The sequence below is a fragment of the Sturnus vulgaris genome, chromosome 7, assembly GCF_052056855.1.
Source record: "Sturnus vulgaris isolate bStuVul1 chromosome 7, bStuVul1.hap1, whole genome shotgun sequence".
NCBI lineage: Eukaryota > Metazoa > Chordata > Aves > Passeriformes > Sturnidae > Sturnus > Sturnus vulgaris.
The window spans coordinates 41,909,629-41,935,966 of record NC_142249.1 but is presented as its reverse complement, the minus strand read 5'-3'; the positions used below and the strand labels follow the sequence as shown (position 1 = coordinate 41,935,966).

General features: G+C 55.6%; 2 long non-coding RNA genes across 2 annotated transcripts; one reads left to right on the top strand and one right to left on the bottom strand.

The window, feature by feature from the left end:
* Nucleotides 1-18,410: 18,410 nt before the first annotated feature.
* Nucleotides 18,411-26,337, top strand: LOC148223258 (uncharacterized). The gene is made up of 4 exons (XR_015804946.1): nucleotides 18,411-18,573; nucleotides 20,935-21,002; nucleotides 21,699-21,867; nucleotides 24,782-26,337. It is a non-coding gene; the product is annotated as an uncharacterized LOC148223258 (long non-coding RNA).
* LOC148223259 (uncharacterized) lies at nucleotides 20,079-21,743 on the bottom strand. The gene is made up of 2 exons (XR_015804947.1): nucleotides 21,605-21,743; nucleotides 20,079-21,027 (listed from the first exon to the last, which is right to left on the bottom strand). It is a non-coding gene; the product is annotated as an uncharacterized LOC148223259 (long non-coding RNA).
* Nucleotide 26,338: the final 1 nt, after the last annotated feature.

The window sequence follows — 26,338 nt, the reverse complement described above, 5'->3', positions numbered from 1 at the left end:
CCGGGCAATATGCCGGCAGGGAAGGGGTTTCAGGCGCAAGCAATCCTACAGTCCCCCCTTTTTCAGCCCTACGTGTCCGTTCCATGCTCCGGCACACGACCCCGCCGCTCCACCAATAGCCCCGGGCTGCATTGATTTCAGCACACCAACCCCATCATCTTGATGGCAGCGCAACAGCGTCTACTCCACTGGCAGCTTGTGTCCCACCCCAAGTGATTTCAGCTCTTTCTCAACCCACAAGCTTTATTGAACTGCCACTGCTGCTCTTCCACCTCCAGCTGAGCCTTTCTCCATCTCTGCCAGCGCAATCTTCTCCTGCTTCAAAGGGCCGCATGTCTGTCTTGGTTCCAGCTCTGCAACAATTCAGCTGCTGCCCTAGAGCCTCCAAGCCCAGCCCAGTCCATATCCCAGTCCCACTGTGATTTCACCTCCAGCCCTGCCGTCCCCTACCCCAGCCACACAGTGGTTTCACCTCTGGGCGCACGGTCCCTTTCTCGGCTCCACACTTTCTTGCCCCTTTTCACTCACAATCCCAGCCCCACTTGCCATTTCCCTGACACACACACTCACTGCCAGTTCCAGCCCTACCACAGCTATCACACGCCCGGGCAATACGCCGGCAGGGAAGGGGTTTCAGGCGCAAGCAATCCTACAGTCCCCCCTTTTTCAGCCCTACGTGTCCGTTCCATGCTCCGGCACACGACCCCGCCGCTCCACCAATAGCCCCGGGCTGCATTGATTTCAGCACACCAACCCCATCATCTTGATGGCAGCGCAACAGCGTCTACTCCACTGGCAGCTTGTGTCCCACCCCAAGTGATTTCAGCTCTTTCTCAACCCACAAGCTTTATTGAACTGCCACTGCTGCTCTTCCACCTCCAGCTGAGCCTTTCTCCATCTCTGCCAGCGCAATCTTCTCCTGCTTCAAAGGGCCGCATGTCTGTCTTGGTTCCAGCTCTGCAACAATTCAGCTGCTGCCCTAGAGCCTCCAAGCCCAGCCCAGTCCATATCCCAGTCCCACTGTGATTTCACCTCCAGCCCTGCCGTCCCCCACCCCAGCCACACAGTGGTTTCACCTCTGGGCGCACGGTCCCTTTCTCGGCTCCACACTTTCTTGCCCCTTTTCACTCACAATCCCAGCCCCACTTGCCATTTCCCTGACACACACACTCACTTCCAGTTCCAGCCCTACCACAGCTATCACACGCCCGGGCAATATGCCGACAGGGAAGGGATTTCAGGCGCAAGCAATCCTACAGTCCCCCCTTTTTCAGCCCTACGTGTCCGTTCCATGCTCCGGCACACGACCCCGCCGCTCCACCAATAGCCCCGGGCTGCATTGATTTCAGCACACCAACCCCATCATCTTGATGGCAGCGCAACAGCATCTACTCCACTGGCAGCTTGTGTCCCACCCCAAGTGATTTCAGCTCTTTCTCAACCCACAAGCTTTATTGAACTGCCACTGCTGCTCTTCCACCTCCAGCTGAGCCTTTCTCCATCTCTGCCAGCGCAATCTTCTCCTGCTTCAAAGGGCCGCATGTCTGTCTTGGTTCCAGCTCTGCAACAATTCAGCTGCTGCCCTAGAGCCTCCAAGCCCAGCCCAGTCCATATCCCAGTCCCACTGTGATTTCACCTCCAGCCCTGCCGTCCCCCACCCCAGCCACACAGTGGTTTCACCTCTGGGCGCACGGTCCCTTTCTCGGCTCCACACTTTCTTGCCCCTTTTCACTCACAATCCCAGCCCCACTTGCCATTTCCCTGACCACACACACACTCACTTCCAGTTCCAGCCCTACCACAGCTATCACACGCCCGGGCAATATGCCGACAGGGAAGGGATTTCAGGCGCAAGCAATCCTACAGTCCCCCCTTTTTCAGCCCTACGTGTCCGTTCCATGCTCCGGCACACGACCCCGCCGCTCCACCAATAGCCCCGGGCTGCATTGATTTCAGCACACCAACCCCATCATCTTGATGGCAGCGCAACAGCGTCTACTCCACTGGCAGCTTGTGTCCCACCCCAAGTGATTTCAGCTCTTTCTCAACCCACAAGCTTTATTGAACTGCCACTGCTGCTCTTCCACCTCCAGCTGAGCCTTTCTCCATCTCTGCCAGCGCAATCTTCTCCTGCTTCAAAGGGCCGCATGTCTGTCTTGGTTCCAGCTCTGCAACAATTCAGCTGCTGCCCTAGAGCCTCCAAGCCCAGCCCAGTCCATATCCCAGTCCCACTGTGATTTCACCTCCAGCCCTGCCGTCCCCCACCCCAGCCACACAGTGGTTTCACCTCTGGGCGCACGGTCCCTTTCTCGGCTCCACACTTTCTTGCCCCTTTTCACTCACAATCCCAGCCCCACTTGCCATTTCCCTGACACACACACTCACTTCCAGTTCCAGCCCTACCACAGCTATCACACGCCCGGGCAATATGCCGACAGGGAAGGGATTTCAGGCGCAAGCAATCCTACAGTCCCCCCTTTTTCAGCCCTACGTGTCCGTTCCATGCTCCGGCACACGACCCCGCCGCTCCACCAATAGCCCCGGGCTGCATTGATTTCAGCACACCAACCCCATCATCTTGATGGCAGCGCAACAGCATCTACTCCACTGGCAGCTTGTGTCCCACCCCAAGTGATTTCAGCTCTTTCTCAACCCACAAGCTTTATTGAACTGCCACTGCTGCTCTTCCACCTCCAGCTGAGCCTTTCTCCATCTCTGCCAGCGCAATCTTCTCCTGCTTCAAAGGGCCGCATGTCTGTCTTGGTTCCAGCTCTGCAACAATTCAGCTGCTGCCCTAGAGCCTCCAAGCCCAGCCCAGTCCATATCCCAGTCCCACTGTGATTTCACCTCCAGCCCTGCCGTCCCCCACCCCAGCCACACAGTGGTTTCACCTCTGGGCGCACGGTCCCTTTCTCGGCTCCACACTTTCTTGCCCCTTTTCACTCACAATCCCAGCCCCACTTGCCATTTCCCTGACCACACACACACTCACTTCCAGTTCCAGCCCTACCACAGCTATCACACGCCCGGGCAATATGCCGACAGGGAAGGGATTTCAGGCGCAAGCAATCCTACAGTCCCCCCTTTTTCAGCCCTACGTGTCCGTTCCATGCTCCGGCACACGACCCCGCCGCTCCACCAATAGCCCCGGGCTGCATTGATTTCAGCACACCAACCCCATCATCTTGATGGCAGCGCAACAGCGTCTACTCCACTGGCAGCTTGTGTCCCACCCCAAGTGATTTCAGCTCTTTCTCAACCCACAAGCTTTATTGAACTGCCACTGCTGCTCTTCCACCTCCAGCTGAGCCTTTCTCCATCTCTGCCAGCGCAATCTTCTCCTGCTTCAAAGGGCCGCATGTCTGTCTTGGTTCCAGCTCTGCAACAATTCAGCTGCTGCCCTAGAGCCTCCAAGCCCAGCCCAGTCCATATCCCAGTCCCACTGTGATTTCACCTCCAGCCCTGCCGTCCCCCACCCCAGCCACACAGTGGTTTCACCTCTGGGCGCACGGTCCCTTTCTCGGCTCCACACTTTCTTGCCCCTTTTCACTCACAATCCCAGCCCCACTTGCCATTTCCCTGACCACACACACACTCACTGCCAGTTCCAGCCCTACCACAGCTATCACACGCCCGGGCAATATGCCGACAGGGAAGGGATTTCAGGCGCAAGCAATCCTACAGTCCCCCCTTTTTCAGCCCTACGTGTCCGTTCCATGCTCCGGCACACGACCCCGCCGCTCCACCAATAGCCCCGGGCTGCATTGATTTCAGCACACCAACCCCATCATCTTGATGGCAGCGCAACAGCGTCTACTCCACTGGCAGCTTGTGTCCCACCCCAAGTGATTTCAGCTCTTTCTCAACCCACAAGCTTTATTGAACTGCCACTGCTGCTCTTCCACCTCCAGCTGAGCCTTTCTCCATCTCTGCCAGCGCAATCTTCTCCTGCTTCAAAGGGCCGCATGTCTGTCTTGGTTCCAGCTCTGCAACAATTCAGCTGCTGCCCTAGAGCCTCCAAGCCCAGCCCAGTCCATATCCCAGTCCCACTGTGATTTCACCTCCAGCCCTGCCGTCCCCCACCCCAGCCACACAGTGGTTTCACCTCTGGGCGCACGGTCCCTTTCTCGGCTCCACACTTTCTTGCCCCTTTTCACTCACAATCCCAGCCCCACTTGCCATTTCCCTGACACACACACTCACTGCCAGTTCCAGCCCTACCACAGCTATCACACGCCCGGGCAATATGCCGGCAGGGAAGGGGTTTCAGGCGCAAGCAATCCTACAGTCCCCCCTTTTTCAGCCCTACGTGTCCGTTCCATGCTCCGGCACACGACCCCGCCGCTCCACCAATAGCCCCGGGCTGCATTGATTTCAGCACACCAACCCCATCATCTTGATGGCAGCGCAACAGCGTCTACTCCACTGGCAGCTTGTGTCCCACCCCAAGTGATTTCAGCTCTTTCTCAACCCACAAGCTTTATTGAACTGCCACTGCTGCTCTTCCACCTCCAGCTGAGCCTTTCTCCATCTCTGCCAGCGCAATCTTCTCCTGCTTCAAAGGGCCGCATGTCTGTCTTGGTTCCAGCTCTGCAACAATTCAGCTGCTGCCCTAGAGCCTCCAAGCCCAGCCCAGTCCATATCCCAGTCCCACTGTGATTTCACCTCCAGCCCTGCCGTCCCCCACCCCAGCCACACAGTGGTTTCACCTCTGGGCGCACGGTCCCTTTCTCGGCTCCACACTTTCTTGCCCCTTTTCACTCACAATCCCAGCCCCACTTGCCATTTCCCTGACACACACACTCACTTCCAGTTCCAGCCCTACCACAGCTATCACACGCCCGGGCAATATGCCGACAGGGAAGGGATTTCAGGCGCAAGCAATCCTACAGTCCCCCCTTTTTCAGCCCTACGTGTCCGTTCCATGCTCCGGCACACGACCCCGCCGCTCCACCAATAGCCCCGGGCTGCATTGATTTCAGCACACCAACCCCATCATCTTGATGGCAGCGCAACAGCATCTACTCCACTGGCAGCTTGTGTCCCACCCCAAGTGATTTCAGCTCTTTCTCAACCCACAAGCTTTATTGAACTGCCACTGCTGCTCTTCCACCTCCAGCTGAGCCTTTCTCCATCTCTGCCAGCGCAATCTTCTCCTGCTTCAAAGGGCCGCATGTCTGTCTTGGTTCCAGCTCTGCAACAATTCAGCTGCTGCCCTAGAGCCTCCAAGCCCAGCCCAGTCCATATCCCAGTCCCACTGTGATTTCACCTCCAGCCCTGCCGTCCCCCACCCCAGCCACACAGTGGTTTCACCTCTGGGCGCACGGTCCCTTTCTCGGCTCCACACTTTCTTGCCCCTTTTCACTCACAATCCCAGCCCCACTTGCCATTTCCCTGACCACACACACACTCACTTCCAGTTCCAGCCCTACCACAGCTATCACACGCCCGGGCAATATGCCGACAGGGAAGGGATTTCAGGCGCAAGCAATCCTACAGTCCCCCCTTTTTCAGCCCTACGTGTCCGTTCCATGCTCCGGCACACGACCCCGCCGCTCCACCAATAGCCCCGGGCTGCATTGATTTCAGCACACCAACCCCATCATCTTGATGGCAGCGCAACAGCGTCTACTCCACTGGCAGCTTGTGTCCCACCCCAAGTGATTTCAGCTCTTTCTCAACCCACAAGCTTTATTGAACTGCCACTGCTGCTCTTCCACCTCCAGCTGAGCCTTTCTCCATCTCTGCCAGCGCAATCTTCTCCTGCTTCAAAGGGCCGCATGTCTGTCTTGGTTCCAGCTCTGCAACAATTCAGCTGCTGCCCTAGAGCCTCCAAGCCCAGCCCAGTCCATATCCCAGTCCCACTGTGATTTCACCTCCAGCCCTGCCGTCCCCCACCCCAGCCACACAGTGGTTTCACCTCTGGGCGCACGGTCCCTTTCTCGGCTCCACACTTTCTTGCCCCTTTTCACTCACAATCCCAGCCCCACTTGCCATTTCCCTGACACACACACTCACTGCCAGTTCCAGCCCTACCACAGCTATCACACGCCCGGGCAATATGCCGGCAGGGAAGGGGTTTCAGGCGCAAGCAATCCTACAGTCCCCCCTTTTTCAGCCCTACGTGTCCGTTCCATGCTCCGGCACACGACCCCGCCGCTCCACCAATAGCCCCGGGCTGCATTGATTTCAGCACACCAACCCCATCATCTTGATGGCAGCGCAACAGCGTCTACTCCACTGGCAGCTTGTGTCCCACCCCAAGTGATTTCAGCTCTTTCTCAACCCACAAGCTTTATTGAACTGCCACTGCTGCTCTTCCACCTCCAGCTGAGCCTTTCTCCATCTCTGCCAGCGCAATCTTCTCCTGCTTCAAAGGGCCGCATGTCTGTCTTGGTTCCAGCTCTGCAACAATTCAGCTGCTGCCCTAGAGCCTCCAAGCCCAGCCCAGTCCATATCCCAGTCCCACTGTGATTTCACCTCCAGCCCTGCCGTCCCCCACCCCAGCCACACAGTGGTTTCACCTCTGGGCGCACGGTCCCTTTCTCGGCTCCACACTTTCTTGCCCCTTTTCACTCACAATCCCAGCCCCACTTGCCATTTCCCTGACCACACACACACTCACTGCCAGTTCCAGCCCTACCACAGCTATCACACGCCCGGGCAATATGCCGGCAGGGAAGGGATTTCAGGCGCAAGCAATCCTACAGTCCCCCCTTTTTCAGCCCTACGTGTCCGTTCCATGCTCCGGCACACGACCCCGCCGCTCCACCAATAGCCCCGGGCTGCATTGATTTCAGCACACCAACCCCATCATCTTGATGGCAGCGCAACAGCGTCTACTCCACTGGCAGCTTGTGTCCCACCCCAAGTGATTTCAGCTCTTTCTCAACCCACAAGCTTTATTGAACTGCCACTGCTGCTCTTCCACCTCCAGCTGAGCCTTTCTCCATCTCTGCCAGCGCAATCTTCTCCTGCTTCAAAGGGCCGCATGTCTGTCTTGGTTCCAGCTCTGCAACAATTCAGCTGCTGCCCTAGAGCCTCCAAGCCCAGCCCAGTCCATATCCCAGTCCCACTGTGATTTCACCTCCAGCCCTGCCGTCCCCCACCCCAGCCACACAGTGGTTTCACCTCTGGGCGCACGGTCCCTTTCTCGGCTCCACACTTTCTTGCCCCTTTTCACTCACAATCCCAGCCCCACTTGCCATTTCCCTGACCACACACACACTCACTTCCAGTTCCAGCCCTACCACAGCTATCACACGCCCGGGCAATATGCCGACAGGGAAGGGATTTCAGGCGCAAGCAATCCTACAGTCCCCCCTTTTTCAGCCCTACGTGTCCGTTCCATGCTCCGGCACACGACCCCGCCGCTCCACCAATAGCCCCGGGCTGCATTGATTTCAGCACACCAACCCCATCATCTTGATGGCAGCGCAACAGCGTCTACTCCACTGGCAGCTTGTGTCCCACCCCAAGTGATTTCAGCTCTTTCTCAACCCACAAGCTTTATTGAACTGCCACTGCTGCTCTTCCACCTCCAGCTGAGCCTTTCTCCATCTCTGCCAGCGCAATCTTCTCCTGCTTCAAAGGGCCGCATGTCTGTCTTGGTTCCAGCTCTGCAACAATTCAGCTGCTGCCCTAGAGCCTCCAAGCCCAGCCCAGTCCATATCCCAGTCCCACTGTGATTTCACCTCCAGCCCTGCCGTCCCCCACCCCAGCCACACAGTGGTTTCACCTCTGGGCGCACGGTCCCTTTCTCGGCTCCACACTTTCTTGCCCCTTTTCACTCACAATCCCAGCCCCACTTGCCATTTCCCTGACACACACACACACTCACTTCCAGTTCCAGCCCTACCACAGCTATCACACGCCCGGGCAATATGCTGGCAGGGAAGGGATTTCAGGCGCAAGCAATCCTACAGTCCCCCCTTTTTCAGCCCTACGTGTCCGTTCCATGCTCCGGCACACGACCCCGCCGCTCCACCAATAGCCCCGGGCTGCATTGATTTCAGCACACCAACCCCATCATCTTGATGGCAGCGCAACAGCGTCTACTCCACTGGCAGCTTGTGTCCCACCCCAAGTGATTTCAGCTCTTTCTCAACCCACAAGCTTTATTGAACTGCCACTGCTGCTCTTCCACCTCCAGCTGAGCCTTTCTCCATCTCTGCCAGCGCAATCTTCTCCTGCTTCAAAGGGCCGCATGTCTGTCTTGGTTCCAGCTCTGCAACAATTCAGCTGCTGCCCTAGAGCCTCCAAGCCCAGCCCAGTCCATATCCCAGTCCCACTGTGATTTCACCTCCAGCCCTGCCGTCCCCCACCCCAGCCACACAGTGGTTTCACCTCTGGGCGCACGGTCCCTTTCTCGGCTCCACACTTTCTTGCCCCTTTTCACTCACAATCCCAGCCCCACTTGCCATTTCCCTGACACACACACTCACTGCCAGTTCCAGCCCTACCACAGCTATCACACGCCCGGGCAATATGCCGGCAGGGAAGGGATTTCAGGCGCAAGCAATCCTACAGTCCCCCCTTTTTCAGCCCTACGTGTCCGTTCCATGCTCCGGCACACGACCCCGCCGCTCCACCAATAGCCCCGGGCTGCATTGATTTCAGCACACCAACCCCATCATCTTGATGGCAGCGCAACAGCGTCTACTCCACTGGCAGCTTGTGTCCCACCCCAAGTGATTTCAGCTCTTTCTCAACCCACAAGCTTTATTGAACTGCCACTGCTGCTCTTCCACCTCCAGCTGAGCCTTTCTCCATCTCTGCCAGCGCAATCTTCTCCTGCTTCAAAGGGCCGCATGTCTGTCTTGGTTCCAGCTCTGCAACAATTCAGCTGCTGCCCTAGAGCCTCCAAGCCCAGCCCAGTCCATATCCCAGTCCCACTGTGATTTCACCTCCAGCCCTGCCGTCCCCCACCCCAGCCACACAGTGGTTTCACCTCTGGGCGCACGGTCCCTTTCTCGGCTCCACACTTTCTTGCCCCTTTTCACTCACAATCCCAGCCCCACTTGCCATTTCCCTGACCACACACACACTCACTTCCAGTTCCAGCCCTACCACAGCTATCACACGCCCGGGCAATATGCCGACAGGGAAGGGATTTCAGGCGCAAGCAATCCTACAGTCCCCCCTTTTTCAGCCCTACGTGTCCGTTCCATGCTCCGGCACACGACCCCGCCGCTCCACCAATAGCCCCGGGCTGCATTGATTTCAGCACACCAACCCCATCATCTTGATGGCAGCGCAACAGCGTCTACTCCACTGGCAGCTTGTGTCCCACCCCAAGTGATTTCAGCTCTTTCTCAACCCACAAGCTTTATTGAACTGCCACTGCTGCTCTTCCACCTCCAGCTGAGCCTTTCTCCATCTCTGCCAGCGCAATCTTCTCCTGCTTCAAAGGGCCGCATGTCTGTCTTGGTTCCAGCTCTGCAACAATTCAGCTGCTGCCCTAGAGCCTCCAAGCCCAGCCCAGTCCATATCCCAGTCCCACTGTGATTTCACCTCCAGCCCTGCCGTCCCCCACCCCAGCCACACAGTGGTTTCACCTCTGGGCGCACGGTCCCTTTCTCGGCTCCACACTTTCTTGCCCCTTTTCACTCACAATCCCAGCCCCACTTGCCATTTCCCTGACCACACACACACTCACTGCCAGTTCCAGCCCTACCACAGCTATCACACGCCCGGGCAATATGCCGGCAGGGAAGGGGTTTCAGGCGCAAGCAATCCTACAGTCCCCCCTTTTTCAGCCCTACGTGTCCGTTCCATGCTCCGGCACACGACCCCGCCGCTCCACCAATAGCCCCGGGCTGCATTGATTTCAGCACACCAACCCCATCATCTTGATGGCAGCGCAACAGCGTCTACTCCACTGGCAGCTTGTGTCCCACCCCAAGTGATTTCAGCTCTTTCTCAACCCACAAGCTTTATTGAACTGCCACTGCTGCTCTTCCACCTCCAGCTGAGCCTTTCTCCATCTCTGCCAGCGCAATCTTCTCCTGCTTCAAAGGGCCGCATGTCTGTCTTGGTTCCAGCTCTGCAACAATTCAGCTGCTGCCCTAGAGCCTCCAAGCCCAGCCCAGTCCATATCCCAGTCCCACTGTGATTTCACCTCCAGCCCTGCCGTCCCCCACCCCAGCCACACAGTGGTTTCACCTCTGGGCGCACGGTCCCTTTCTCGGCTCCACACTTTCTTGCCCCTTTTCACTCACAATCCCAGCCCCACTTGCCATTTCCCTGACCACACACACACTCACTTCCAGTTCCAGCCCTACCACAGCTATCACACGCCCGGGCAATATGCCGACAGGGAAGGGATTTCAGGCGCAAGCAATCCTACAGTCCCCCCTTTTTCAGCCCTACGTGTCCGTTCCATGCTCCGGCACACGACCCCGCCGCTCCACCAATAGCCCCGGGCTGCATTGATTTCAGCACACCAACCCCATCATCTTGATGGCAGCGCAACAGCGTCTACTCCACTGGCAGCTTGTGTCCCACCCCAAGTGATTTCAGCTCTTTCTCAACCCACAAGCTTTATTGAACTGCCACTGCTGCTCTTCCACCTCCAGCTGAGCCTTTCTCCATCTCTGCCAGCGCAATCTTCTCCTGCTTCAAAGGGCCGCATGTCTGTCTTGGTTCCAGCTCTGCAACAATTCAGCTGCTGCCCTAGAGCCTCCAAGCCCAGCCCAGTCCATATCCCAGTCCCACTGTGATTTCACCTCCAGCCCTGCCGTCCCCCACCCCAGCCACACAGTGGTTTCACCTCTGGGCGCACGGTCCCTTTCTCGGCTCCACACTTTCTTGCCCCTTTTCACTCACAATCCCAGCCCCACTTGCCATTTCCCTGACACACACACTCACTGCCAGTTCCAGCCCTACCACAGCTATCACACGCCCGGGCAATATGCTGGCAGGGAAGGGATTTCAGGCGCAAGCAATCCTACAGTCCCCCCTTTTTCAGCCCTACGTGTCCGTTCCATGCTCCGGCACACGACCCCGCCGCTCCACCAATAGCCCCGGGCTGCATTGATTTCAGCACACCAACCCCATCATCTTGATGGCAGCGCAACAGCGTCTACTCCACTGGCAGCTTGTATCCCACCCCAAGTGATTTCAGCTCTTTCTCAACCCACAAGCTTTATTGAACTGCCACTGCTGCTCTTCCACCTCCAGCTGAGCCTTTCTCCATCTCTGCCAGCGCAATCTTCTCCTGCTTCAAAGGGCCGCATGTCTGTCTTGGTTCCAGCTCTGCAACAATTCAGCTGCTGCCCTAGAGCCTCCAAGCCCAGCCCAGTCCATATCCCAGTCCCACTGTGATTTCACCTCCAGCCCTGCCGTCCCCCACCCCAGCCACACAGTGGTTTCACCTCTGGGCGCACGGTCCCTTTCTCGGCTCCACACTTTCTTGCCCCTTTTCACTCACAATCCCAGCCCCACTTGCCATTTCCCTGACACACACACTCACTGCCAGTTCCAGCCCTACCACAGCTATCACACGCCCGGGCAATATGCCGGCAGGGAAGGGATTTCAGGCGCAAGCAATCCTACAGTCCCCCCTTTTTCAGCCCTACGTGTCCGTTCCATGCTCCGGCACACGACCCCGCCGCTCCACCAATAGCCCCGGGCTGCATTGATTTCAGCACACCAACCCCATCATCTTGATGGCAGCGCAACAGCGTCTACTCCACTGGCAGCTTGTGTCCCACCCCAAGTGATTTCAGCTCTTTCTCAACCCACAAGCTTTATTGAACTGCCACTGCTGCTCTTCCACCTCCAGCTGAGCCTTTCTCCATCTCTGCCAGCGCAATCTTCTCCTGCTTCAAAGGGCCGCATGTCTGTCTTGGTTCCAGCTCTGCAACAATTCAGCTGCTGCCCTAGAGCCTCCAAGCCCAGCCCAGTCCATATCCCAGTCCCACTGTGATTTCACCTCCAGCCCTGCCGTCCCCCACCCCAGCCACACAGTGGTTTCACCTCTGGGCGCACGGTCCCTTTCTCGGCTCCACACTTTCTTGCCCCTTTTCACTCACAATCCCAGCCCCACTTGCCATTTCCCTGACCACACACACACTCACTTCCAGTTCCAGCCCTACCACAGCTATCACACGCCCGGGCAATATGCCGACAGGGAAGGGATTTCAGGCGCAAGCAATCCTACAGTCCCCCCTTTTTCAGCCCTACGTGTCCGTTCCATGCTCCGGCACACGACCCCGCCGCTCCACCAATAGCCCCGGGCTGCATTGATTTCAGCACACCAACCCCATCATCTTGATGGCAGCGCAACAGCGTCTACTCCACTGGCAGCTTGTGTCCCACCCCAAGTGATTTCAGCTCTTTCTCAACCCACAAGCTTTATTGAACTGCCACTGCTGCTCTTCCACCTCCAGCTGAGCCTTTCTCCATCTCTGCCAGCGCAATCTTCTCCTGCTTCAAAGGGCCGCATGTCTGTCTTGGTTCCAGCTCTGCAACAATTCAGCTGCTGCCCTAGAGCCTCCAAGCCCAGCCCAGTCCATATCCCAGTCCCACTGTGATTTCACCTCCAGCCCTGCCGTCCCCCACCCCAGCCACACAGTGGTTTCACCTCTGGGCGCACGGTCCCTTTCTCGGCTCCACACTTTCTTGCCCCTTTTCACTCACAATCCCAGCCCCACTTGCCATTTCCCTGACACACACACTCACTGCCAGTTCCAGCCCTACCACAGCTATCACACGCCCGGGCAATATGCCGGCAGGGAAGGGATTTCAGGCGCAAGCAATCCTACAGTCCCCCCTTTTTCAGCCCTACGTGTCCGTTCCATGCTCCGGCACACGACCCCGCCGCTCCACCAATAGCCCCGGGCTGCATTGATTTCAGCACACCAACCCCATCATCTTGATGGCAGCGCAACAGCGTCTACTCCACTGGCAGCTTGTGTCCCACCCCAAGTGATTTCAGCTCTTTCTCAACCCACAAGCTTTATTGAACTGCCACTGCTGCTCTTCCACCTCCAGCTGAGCCTTTCTCCATCTCTGCCAGCGCAATCTTCTCCTGCTTCAAAGGGCCGCATGTCTGTCTTGGTTCCAGCTCTGCAACAATTCAGCTGCTGCCCTAGAGCCTCCAAGCCCAGCCCAGTCCATATCCCAGTCCCACTGTGATTTCACCTCCAGCCCTGCCGTCCCCCACCCCAGCCACACAGTGGTTTCACCTCTGGGCGCACGGTCCCTTTCTCGGCTCCACACTTTCTTGCCCCTTTTCACTCACAATCCCAGCCCCACTTGCCATTTCCCTGACCACACACACACTCACTGCCAGTTCCAGCCCTACCACAGCTATCACACGCCCGGGCAATACGCCGGCAGGGAAGGGGTTTCAGGCGCAAGCAATCCTACAGTCCCCCCTTTTTCAGCCCTACGTGTCCGTTCCATGCTCCGGCACACGACCCCGCCGCTCCACCAATAGCCCCGGGCTGCATTGATTTCAGCACACCAACCCCATCATCTTGATGGCAGCGCAACAGCGTCTACTCCACTGGCAGCTTGTGTCCCACCCCAAGTGATTTCAGCTCTTTCTCAACCCACAAGCTTTATTGAACTGCCACTGCTGCTCTTCCACCTCCAGCTGAGCCTTTCTCCATCTCTGCCAGCGCAATCTTCTCCTGCTTCAAAGGGCCGCATGTCTGTCTTGGTTCCAGCTCTGCAACAATTCAGCTGCTGCCCTAGAGCCTCCAAGCCCAGCCCAGTCCATATCCCAGTCCCACTGTGATTTCACCTCCAGCCCTGCCGTCCCCCACCCCAGCCACACAGTGGTTTCACCTCTGGGCGCACGGTCCCTTTCTCGGCTCCACACTTTCTTGCCCCTTTTCACTCACAATCCCAGCCCCACTTGCCATTTCCCTGACCACACACACACTCACTTCCAGTTCCAGCCCTACCACAGCTATCACACGCCCGGGCAATATGCCGACAGGGAAGGGATTTCAGGCGCAAGCAATCCTACAGTCCCCCCTTTTTCAGCCCTACGTGTCCGTTCCATGCTCCGGCACACGACCCCGCCGCTCCACCAATAGCCCCGGGCTGCATTGATTTCAGCACACCAACCCCATCATCTTGATGGCAGCGCAACAGCGTCTACTCCACTGGCAGCTTGTGTCCCACCCCAAGTGATTTCAGCTCTTTCTCAACCCACAAGCTTTATTGAACTGCCACTGCTGCTCTTCCACCTCCAGCTGAGCCTTTCTCCATCTCTGCCAGCGCAATCTTCTCCTGCTTCAAAGGGCCGCATGTCTGTCTTGGTTCCAGCTCTGCAACAATTCAGCTGCTGCCCTAGAGCCTCCAAGCCCAGCCCAGTCCATATCCCAGTCCCACTGTGATTTCACCTCCAGCCCTGCCGTCCCCCACCCCAGCCACACAGTGGTTTCACCTCTGGGCGCACGGTCCCTTTCTCGGCTCCACACTTTCTTGCCCCTTTTCACTCACAATCCCAGCCCCACTTGCCATTTCCCTGACACACACACTCACTGCCAGTTCCAGCCCTACCACAGCTATCACACGCCCGGGCAATATGCTGGCAGGGAAGGGATTTCAGGCGCAAGCAATCCTACAGTCCCCCCTTTTTCAGCCCTACGTGTCCGTTCCATGCTCCGGCACACGACCCCGCCGCTCCACCAATAGCCCCGGGCTGCATTGATTTCAGCACACCAACCCCATCATCTTGATGGCAGCGCAACAGCGTCTACTCCACTGGCAGCTTGTATCCCACCCCAAGTGATTTCAGCTCTTTCTCAACCCACAAGCTTTATTGAACTGCCACTGCTGCTCTTCCACCTCCAGCTGAGCCTTTCTCCATCTCTGCCAGCGCAATCTTCTCCTGCTTCAAAGGGCCGCATGTCTGTCTTGGTTCCAGCTCTGCAACAATTCAGCTGCTGCCCTAGAGCCTCCAAGCCCAGCCCAGTCCATATCCCAGTCCCACTGTGATTTCACCTCCAGCCCTGCCGTCCCCCACCCCAGCCACACAGTGGTTTCACCTCTGGGCGCACGGTCCCTTTCTCGGCTCCACACTTTCTTGCCCCTTTTCACTCACAATCCCAGCCCCACTTGCCATTTCCCTGACCACACACACACTCACTGCCAGTTCCAGCCCTACCACAGCTATCACACGCCCGGGCAATATGCCGGCAGGGAAGGGGTTTCAGGCGCAAGCAATCCTACAGTCCCCCCTTTTTCAGCCCTACGTGTCCGTTCCATGCTCCGGCACACGACCCCGCCGCTCCACCAATAGCCCCGGGCTGCATTGATTTCAGCACACCAACCCCATCATCTTGATGGCAGCGCAACAGCGTCTACTCCACTGGCAGCTTGTGTCCCACCCCAAGTGATTTCAGCTCTTTCTCAACCCACAAGCTTTATTGAACTGCCACTGCTGCTCTTCCACCTCCAGCTGAGCCTTTCTCCATCTCTGCCAGCGCAATCTTCTCCTGCTTCAAAGGGCCGCATGTCTGTCTTGGTTCCAGCTCTGCAACAATTCAGCTGCTGCCCTAGAGCCTCCAAGCCCAGCCCAGTCCATATCCCAGTCCCACTGTGATTTCACCTCCAGCCCTGCCGTCCCCCACCCCAGCCACACAGTGGTTTCACCTCTGGGCGCACGGTCCCTTTCTCGGCTCCACACTTTCTTGCCCCTTTTCACTCACAATCCCAGCCCCACTTGCCATTTCCCTGACACACACACTCACTGCCAGTTCCAGCCCTACCACAGCTATCACACGCCCGGGCAATATGCTGGCAGGGAAGGGATTTCAGGCGCAAGCAATCCTACAGTCCCCCCTTTTTCAGCCCTACGTGTCCGTTCCATGCTCCGGCACACGACCCCGCCGCTCCACCAATAGCCCCGGGCTGCATTGATTTCAGCACACCAACCCCATCATCTTGATGGCAGCGCAACAGCGTCTACTCCACTGGCAGCTTGTATCCCACCCCAAGTGATTTCAGCTCTTTCTCAACCCACAAGCTTTATTGAACTGCCACTGCTGCTCTTCCACCTCCAGCTGAGCCTTTCTCCATCTCTGCCAGCGCAATCTTCTCCTGCTTCAAAGGGCCGCATGTCTGTCTTGGTTCCAGCTCTGCAACAATTCAGCTGCTGCCCTAGAGCCTCCAAGCCCAGCCCAGTCCATATCCCAGTCCCACTGTGATTTCACCTCCAGCCCTGCCGTCCCCCACCCCAGCCACACAGTGGTTTCACCTCTGGGCGCACGGTCCCTTTCTCGGCTCCACACTTTCTTGCCCCTTTTCACTCACAATCCCAGCCCCACTTGCCATTTCCCTGACACACACACACACTCACTGCCAGTTCCAGCCCTACCACAGCTATCACACGCCCGGGCAATATGCTGGCAGGGAAGGGATTTCAGGCGCAAGCAATCCTACAGTCCCCCCTTTTTCAGCCCTACGTGTCCGTTCCATGCTCCGGCACACGACCCCGCCGCTCCACCAATAGCCCCGGGCTGCATTGATTTCAGCACACCAACCCCATCATCTTGATGGCAGCGCAACAGCATCTACTCCACTGGCAGCTTGTGTCCCACCCCAAGTGATTTCAGCTCTTTCTCAACCCACAAGCTTTATTGAACTGCCACTGCTGCTCTTCCACCTCCAGCTGAGCCTTTCTCCATCTCTGCCAGCGCAATCTTCTCCTGCTTCAAAGGGCCGCATGTCTGTCTTGGTTCCAGCTCTGCAACAATTCAGCTGCTGCCCTAGAGCCTCCAAGCCCAGCCCAGTCCATATCCCAGTCCCACTGTGATTTCACCTCCAGCCCTGCCGTCCCCCACCCCAGCCACACAGTGGTTTCACCTCTGGGCGCACGGTCCCTTTCTCGGCTCCACACTTTCTTGCCCCTTTTCACTCACAATCCCAGCCCCACTTGCCATTTCCCTGACCACACACACACTCACTGCCAGTTCCAGCCCTACCACAGCTATCACACGCCCGGGCAATATGCCGGCAGGGAAGGGGTTTCAGGCGCAAGCAATCCTACAGTCCCCCCTTTTTCAGCCCTACGTGTCCGTTCCATGCTCCGGCACACGACCCCGCCGCTCCACCAATAGCCCCGGGCTGCATTGATTTCAGCACACCAACCCCATCATCTTGATGGCAGCGCAACAGCGTCTACTCCACTGGCAGCTTGTGTCCCACCCCAAGTGATTTCAGCTCTTTCTCAACCCACAAGCTTTATTGAACTGCCAGCTCTTCTGCTTTGCTTCTGTATCCACGTTGCCTCTGTCGTGCCATTTAACGGTGTTTCTGCCTTCCACGGAAGTATCTTTTTTTTAGTTCTATCTCTGTGTGTTTTCAGGTGAACTCCTAAACCCGTATTCCAGTCAGGATGTGAGAATACTTACTCCACTAACATCTCTAGACTCCCTATCCCATCCCTTAATGATTTTATCTCCAGCCACACACATCCCATCCTGTCTCTATATTCCTTAACACATCCCCAAAGCAGTTACGTCCTCAAGCCCTACCATATTTCTCCAGCTCTGCTTCCTCAGCTCCAACTCCTCAGCTTCTCACTGCCAGCAGCTAAAAGCTGATCCTGCTTCTCACTGCAGCCCGGAGCTGTTGATAAGGCCAGAAATCGGTTACCGTCATTAATTCAGTATTTCTAGGAGCTGTCCTATCCGCCCCCACAGGATCCTAATTCTGGGGACTCTTGAGGCCTGATGCCTAACACTTACCTTCTCCCCCCACTCCCTCGGGCCTTAGCCCAGCACTCTCCTAAAGGCTCCCTCACCTCCCCAAGGCTGCCCGTGTTTCAGCCCTATCCCTATAACCTTTAACAAATTAATATCAGGTAGGCAGTAAAAAAACCTTACTAGGAACGCAATAAAAATAGCAAAATAATGAAGCAGTCTATTAAAGAAAAAAATCGTGATTATTACAAATAAAAGCAAAATAAAATAAGAAAACCGCAAAAAGTCACCTTTATTCCCGGTATTTTAAACCACATAATCTGCCCTCAGTAGTAGCAGCCGGTCCCCCTGCATTGCTCCAGGCCCCCCACAGGCCGCCCGAGCCGCACAGGGCACAAAGAACGGAGCACCGCCGGCCCCGCTGCCCCAGGACACTGCCAGCCTCGGTAGCCGCATCCGTGCTCACCAGCGCTCCCCGGATCGGCAGCCGCGCGGGTCCCGTCCTGGCGCTGAGGCGCTCCTCAGATCGCGCACCTGCAGCCTCTGCCGCCGCTGCTCTCCACCGTCCCTCGTCGCTCGCCGCCGCACTATTGGCCGCACACCTCCCAGCGCACGCTATTTATGCCCCAGGGCCGGCCAGGCCAGCCAATCACAGGCCGAGGCAGCGCCGGCCCGCCAATCACAGCCCGCCCGTTCCCGCCGTGCTCGGCTCCAGCCCCTACAGTCCCCTCAAGCCCCGCTTCCTCGATTCCGCCCGCTTCCCGCCGTCTCCCAGTTTCCCTGGCAGAACTCCGGGGCGCGACTTGAACGGGGGGGCTCCCGCCCGCCCTTCCTCGGCTTCAACAGCACCTGCTGAGGCTCCCCCACCAGCGGCACGGCTCTGCCGTCTCCCGAAACAGCGTCTGAGGTGAAGAGCGGGAGCGGGGCCGCGATTGAGCGGGCCGAGCTTGGCGGGGCCGTGCCCGGATTGAAATGGCGGCTCTGATTGGACAGGGCGGAGAAAGGCGGGCCGGGATTGGAGGGGCTTGGAAGCTGCGAGGCTGCAGCCCATGGTAGCGCGGGGCGCCCAGCCGGGCGGAGCCAGGGCTGCTCAAAGAGTCCGTGGTCGCGCTGGGTCCCGCTTCCGAGACCCCTCTCCCCTTCTCCGACCCTCTCTCGTGCCCAGGTCCCGGCTAAAAGGCCCCCGCAGAGCTCTCACCGGAGCGCCCCATCGGCATTCGGGACAGGGGGCGGGGTGGGGCGTAGCCTGCAGGCTGCCCGGGAGTGGCTCCGGGTGGCAAAGGCGAGCTCTGCGATCGCAGCCTGGACCAGGGAGCAGCGGTGACTTGGTGGGGAGAGGGGAGGTGGCGGAGGAGCGGGGAGGGCCCCTAAGGCACAGGGCAAGCAGAGCAAGTCCAACTCCCGTGCAGTCCCAGCGACACGCAGCTGTTTGCTTATGACTGCGATGGCTGCAGGGATGGCTGCGCGCTCTCCCCAGAGTCTCTCCCCAAAACCTGGCTGCTGGTTTGTGTGACCAGGCATAGGAATAACTGTATTCCCTGGGGATGTCCTTATGGAGAAAGGTTTATTTACGTGCCCTGAGTTTATTCAGTGTATCTTCAAAGTGATGGGAACTGATTTCATTGAAATGCCAGGGGTGCCAGAGCTCAGAGCCAGGGAAACCCCTGTGGGACGGGCTTTAATGCCCATATTCTCAATCCCTCGAGGCAGCAGCACTGGAGCACTTGCACCCAAACATGACCGAGGTGCTGAGTGCTGGCAGGAGGCAAATCCAGGGATTGGACAGTAGGAGTTTGAACTGCTCCTGTAATCCCAGACCTGGAGCTGTGCTTTAGAACTCCCAGGAGATGCTGCCTCACTCAAACCTTGTTTAAAGCTCAGCATCCCTCCTGCTCCCTTGGAATTACTGTTGTTTCCGTTGTTGCTCTTTCCCAATAACATGATGACTATTATTGTAAATTCCCACTCAATTTCTTCCATAGCCCTCTGCTTCCCAGAGGTGGTGCTTTAGAAAAGTCCCTCCAGCATGGGAAGGTGCTTTTGGCTCCAGACACATTCCCAGTCCTTGGGAGCAGCTGGACCTGTGCTGTCCCCAGCAGGTGAAGCAGAGGTGCCCTCCCTCCCTCCCTCCCTCTCTCCCCTGCTGCGCTTTGGCTTTTTGAGGAGGGTCTGAGGGAGTTCTTTGTCATTCCAGGACAAAATAAGCCCTGGTCCCACTAAAAGCAGAAAGAATCATTTTATCCTTGTTTTTGGATACACATATTGTGTTTTCTGCTGGAATCCAGTCACAGACCCCAGATCAATGTGCAGTTTAAGGGCTTACACCTTGACCAGGACAATTTCCTGTCTCTTACCATGGAAAATAGGGGAAGACTCAGACTGGACTGGAGCCAGAACCCAGAACGGGGAAAGTGAGGAAGCGTGCTCAGCACAAGCAGAAATGCACTTTTATTGAGTGCCAACAACTCAGTTTTGTGATAGAGGGAGGGTTAAAGAAAATAAAGTAAAGAGAGAGAGAGAAAGAGGGAGATAGGGAATAGCTACCGACAGACGAGATGGATGTCCTCGTGGTCTGGTCCAATAGATACCGGGGTTCTCGTGGTTCCAGCCAGTAGACTCCGGTGTCCTCGTGGTCCCTGCCAATAGACACGTCTTCTGTGGGGAGATCTCAAAGGCTTCTCCAGAGGGTCGCTTTCTTACAGTCCTTTTCCAAAGCGAGTGGCGTCTGGCCAAGAGGTGTGGAGATTTATGGGCCATTGTGAGGTGCTCCAGACAGAACATGCAGTGGTGCTCCGAGAAGCAGCTGTAGGTGCAGTACCTGTTCGAAGGCATTGTACCATAGCAGCACGGCAAGCACAGCGCACCAGCAAACAGTCCCTTGGCCAGCAGCCACCTGGACCAGGCCAGAACTCCTGTCCAGAAGTGAGTGGGTGGGGGGTCCTCGGGATAGCCTCTATCCTCGCAATGGTCATGAGGTGTATGAGGGAACTCCGGACCGACTCTTACACTGGGCAAAGGGGATTAGATGGAGAAAAATGCCTTCATGGAAGAGGTTTTCTCCCGTGCAGATCAGGCACGAGGCAGGAAGTGAACTTTTGAAATCAGCTGCTCTGCCTCCAGGAAACGTCACTCACATCCTCATGAATGACACGACCCGTGCCCACTGCTCACGATCCACCTAACTAAAATCGAGAGTTGGTTTGGGTTTGAGGACTTGAAATAACTTTGAAACAAAAGAAATCACCTTTTTCTTCTCTCTTTCTTTCAGATGCTGGACTTGGCTCTGTGGGTGTGTGCTGAGCTCTTGCTGCAGGGGACTTTCAGCCCTGAATGGCTGTGAGTTTGTGTTCTTCTCACTAGGCTATCAGAAATAATTTCAGTATAATTAGAAATTTTCGAAATATTCAGCTAAAAATTTCACCTCTATCCCCCTAAGTTTTCCCAGTTTTTTCCAGCTAGGAGCTGCACAGAAGTCAGGCAGGGGAAATGACATCAAAATAAAATTACGTCAAAATAAGACTATAAATATATTTGTATAAACATATAATATGAACAAATATAAGTAACAAATCTATATAAAATATATAGTATATAATATATATCCTTAAAAAGGAGGCACAACTGGGCTTCCCCCCCCCCAATTTAAACAGTAGGATGATGAAAATACAGGAGTTACCCTCAATTCAAACCCATAAAAGAGCATTGTCAAGGTTCTCCTTTTCCATTTGAACTGGAAAAAAATGGAAAATGGGGATTCCCTATCAGCTGATATCCCTGACATCATGGAAAAAGCAGGGTTTTCTTCAATTGATACCATTAAAATTGCAGGGAAGGAGATTCCCCTCAATTTAAACACAGACAATTATGGAAAAGAAAATGTTTTCCCTCAACTTAAAATTATTTTTTCCTAATAATGCAGGAAATCTTCCAGACCCAACCTGCCACCACTTAGAAACCCAGGTGCTGTTTGAGTGCCAGCTGCCTGCTCCAAACTGCCATCAGGAAACTGGGAGGGTGGTTTTTCTTTCGCAGGGAAATAGGTCACTGTGTCACGGTCCATGTTCCAGGGACTGTGCTTCTGCCTGCTAAAATTCCGAACAGATCAAGATTTCTGTCAGACCCAAGCTGCCACCACTTAGAAGCCCGGCTGCCTTTGGAGTGACAAACGCCTCCTCCAAACTGGTATCAGGAAAGTGGGACGGTGAGTTTTGCTTCACAGGGAAAAGGGTCACCCTTCGTGTCAGGGTTAGGGGTGGTGCCGGGATATTGGGTTAGGGTTAGGGGTGGTTCTGGGGGAGTGTGATGGTTAGAGGTGGTGCCGGGGGCTGGAGTCAGGGTTAGGGGTGGTGCCGGGGGCTGGCTTTTCTCAGTATTAAGTACAGTGCTGTGTAGATGTGTCTTGTAGCCCTTTGCCTTTCATCTGGCAGGCAAGTCACCATGCAAGCTCACTTTCAGTCATAGAGTGTAAGTGGAAATCATCGTGGTGCGGCGTCCGGACTTGAGAGCGGTATTCCGCAGCAAATCTGACCTATCCGCTTGGCCGTCTTGGAACTGACTAGTTTCTGCTACTCGCAGGCATATCGAATAGGTGTACTTTCCATGGGAAACTCTCAGCAGATGTCTGAAACGACGTTTTACCTTGACGTTTACAAAGCCGGCATTCGGGAGGGGCGATGCTGGGAAAGGTCCCGCCCCTCACAGGGGCGAAGGACCCGTTCGCTCTCCTCGCGGGACTGCAGCTCCCCGTGGCTCGCAGCCCGGGACTACAACTCCCGGCGGGCCGGGGCGGACGCGCGGGGCTGTGCGCCGGGGTAGCGGGATGTGCGCGGGCAGCTGCCGGCGCCTCTCCCGCTCGGGACGGAGCCCCGGGAGCGACGCTGGAGGGGTGAAGCCTCCGTCCGGCCGCCTTCATGGAGCTGAGCAGGTGGCGCTTGGGAGACAGGCAAGGGATGGAATCAAGGAGTGTCCCAATCCTTGAGGAAATCCCCCTGAATGAACGCCCCAAAAAACCCCGACCAGAACTGAGAAACCTCCTGCCTCTGTATGAGTGCAAAGGGTGTGCAAGGAGTGTGCAAATACTGTGCATTAGCAATCGATCGCCGATCTAATCGATCGGCAGGCATTAGCAATCGATCGCCGATCTAATCGATCGGCAGGCGCGATCAATCGACCGCCGATCTAATCGATCGGCAGGCACGATCAATCGATCGCCGATCTAATCGATCGGCAGGCGCGATCAATCGACCGCCGATCTAATCGATCGGCAGGCACGATCAATCGATCGCCGATCGAATCGATCGGCAGGCGTGATCAATCGATCGCCGATCTAATCGATCGGCAGGCATTAGCAATCGATCGCCGATCTAATCGATCGGCAGGCATTAGCAATCGATCGCCGATCTAATCGATCGGCCGGCATTAGCAATCGATCGCCGATCTAATCGATCGGCAGGCATTGGAAATCGATCGCCGATATAATCGATCGGCAGGCGCGATCAATCGATCGCCGATCTAATCGATCGGCAGGCATCAGCAATCGATCACCGAACTAATCGATCGGCAGACGCGATCAATCGATCGCCGATCTAATCGATCGCCAGGCATTCGCAATCCATCAGCAGGCATTTCTAATCGATCAGCAGGCGTGATCAATCGAGCAACGATCGAATCAATCGGCAGGTATTACGAATTGATCGCCAATCTAATCGATCGGCAGGCGCAATCAATCGAGCTCCGATCTAATTAATCGGCAGGCATCCGCAATCGATCACCCATCTAATCGATCACCGACCTGATCCATCGGCAGGCACGGTCACTCGATTGCCGATCTAATCGATCGGCAGGGATTAGTGATCGATCGCCGAGCTAATCGATCGGCAGGCATTAGCAATCGAACGCCAATTATGGGATGAACGCAGGAGCAATTGAGCACTGAGAGATGGATCTAGGCAGGAGCAATCGAGCACAGAGTGATGTATCAGGATCCTGCCACCGTTTCCAAACCTAGCCCACTGTTTGAATGCCAACTGCCTCCTCCAAACTGACATCAGGAAACTGGGAGGGTCAATTTTGTTTTACAGGGAAAAGGACCACAGTTTGCGTATAGGTCCCTGTTCCAGGAACTGGGCTTCTGCCTGCTAAAATTCCAACTGACGCAGGATTTCTCCCAGACCAAAGCTGGCACCACCTAGAACTCTGCTTGCCCTTGGAGTGGTCCTGGATGGCCCCAGGGGGCCCTGTTCCGTGTCTTCGTGGTTTCTGGAGTGTCCTGCAGCACTGGGATGACTTTGACGTTTTTGTGTCCTTCTCAATAGCAGGATCACTCCCAGGAGTCCCAGTGTCCTCCCTGTGCCCCTAGTTTCCTCCCAGCGTGCCTTCCAACGTTCCCACTTCCCTCACAGTTCTTCCAGTGTCCCTGCCAGTGTGATTGGCACTCTGGGCACCGTGGCCCCACAAGGGCAGGACAGGCATGAGGTGGCGGCAGGGAAGCCATGAGGTCCCGGCGGCGGCATGGAGCGGAAGAAGCCGCGGCAGCCACGCGGCCTTGCCGAGGCACTGCGCGTGCGCAGCGCGGCTTTCCCGGATGAGGATCCTCGGGTCACTGCGCATGTGCAGCCTGTCCCGGAGGCTGCAGTGCCTCCTGTCGGCCAACAGGTGGAGTCAGCGAGCAGCCCCACGCGCAGCTTCCCCCCCCCCCACCCCTTGCTGCACATGCGCAGCCTCTCACCCTGCTGCGTGTGTGTCGCTCTCCAAGTCGTTTCTCGTCCCTTTGCTTTTTTGGGTCCTCCTGCTCACGTGCATGCAGTTCTGCTGCGTGTTTTTATGTTTGAGGACTTTTATTACTGCTTTTTAATTGCGCACGCGGGTGGGAGCCTCTGTGCTGCACACGTGCAGCGTTCTCATTTGCGGTACTAACGGGCAGAAGAGCCCAGCCCGTGCTTGGGTTTGGGAGGAGCGCAGCAATGCACAAGAGGGACGTTTGAAACGAGGCAGGTCAATGCAGTACAAACAACCTGGCAGGTGAGGGTGGCACAGCACAAAAGACTACTGCACACACAGCAGCAGTCAGAATTGTGATATGGAAAAACATGCTCTCCTTCTCACCCCTCACACAGGAGCCCAGGACAGGCACTTGGAGCACCAAGGACCTCTGCAGGAGCCACAGCCCTAAAGACTCACGATGGCACTGAACGCCTTTGTGTCCTGTCAACTTCACCGCTCTTAACTGGCCCCAGGATGGGATGAGACACTCAGTTCTGCAGCTTGTTCCCATTTACTCGTGGTTCTGTCATCATTGGCCTCATTAGGGAGATGTGGGCTCACTACTAAGGATAAGGTATGCCTATGAATTGCCAGAACCAGCAACAAGCCACAGTTATTCCTTATGTCCTGAAACCCAGGGAACAAGACGAAATGCATGTTTGCACAGACACCTGCATGGACGCACGTGCAGCGTGCTAACTAAAATCCACTTGCGTGGACCCACAAGAGCTCGCACAGATAGGTGCTCCCATGGACAGAGATCTCACAGCACAGTGACATAGAGGACATCTAATTTGGCTGCTCCCAGGTTCTACCCATCTAAAGCTGTGGGGCACCAGGGCTGCAAAGCAGCTCTGCTCTAAAGAGAGTTCTCTCCTCTAAGAGCTCTACCTCCATAAGGAGGTAGCTGGGTCTGGGGGCAACATTCTTCCCAGCTGGTGCATTCCGACCCTCTACACTTCACCAATTCCACTGTGGTATTCCCCCATGTCGCTCCTTCATTTGCACTGAAGCTCAACAAGGCTGTAGGACACCAAATATTCGTACTGTTTCGACCACATTTGTACGTGAGCTCCTTACGTTGCTTACCTTCATGGAATTGTGTTTGTTACAAAGACTGAAGAAAAAAAATTAAAAATATCATTCAAGCCATCAATTTATTAGGGTATCAGACAGAACCCATGCTTGTAGCCCTAAATGTATTGAGTGGATATGAAATACTGACTGCTTCACTGTATGACACTTGATTAAGCTGTACCATCTAACTCCACAAGGACTGAACATTTATTATAAACTTAATTCACCTTCAGAAATGAGTTACAAACATCTTCACATATGCCTGGACCTTCACTTTTCAGATTAATGTCCCAGAACTGTATTTCAACTAATTACCAAACAATAATTGTAAATGTTGGCACTGAATGCCTGAAGTTACTAGAAGGGGCATAGAAATATACCATTATGCCATTTCCTTAGCACTCAGTTTTCTTTCAAGTCTTAGAGATAACAGGCCAGCTCATGCAACGCTAGCAAAGTTAACTCTTAAAAATCACGAGTGCATTTCAGCTGGTAAGGCACATCCTTTCACCTGCACAAGTTAGTTTTACATACTCTAACAACAAACTAAACTCATGGCATTTCAACATACTGCACTCTTTGCAGATACATTGTTACTGTGGTAATTACTAACACATATCTGTAGGAAACACAATTCCAATACATGTATAAGAATTTGTTGTACCACCATTTATAGAAAGCATTTCAATCCAAAATGGTCAGAACAATCTTAAATAGCTAGGTAAGAATTTATAAACATTAGTAAAGATTTACCACAGACTACAGCTTTTTATGTTTTCAAGTGTAAGTTCTGGTAGTTATCCACATTTAAATAAAATGGACAATAGCAGCAG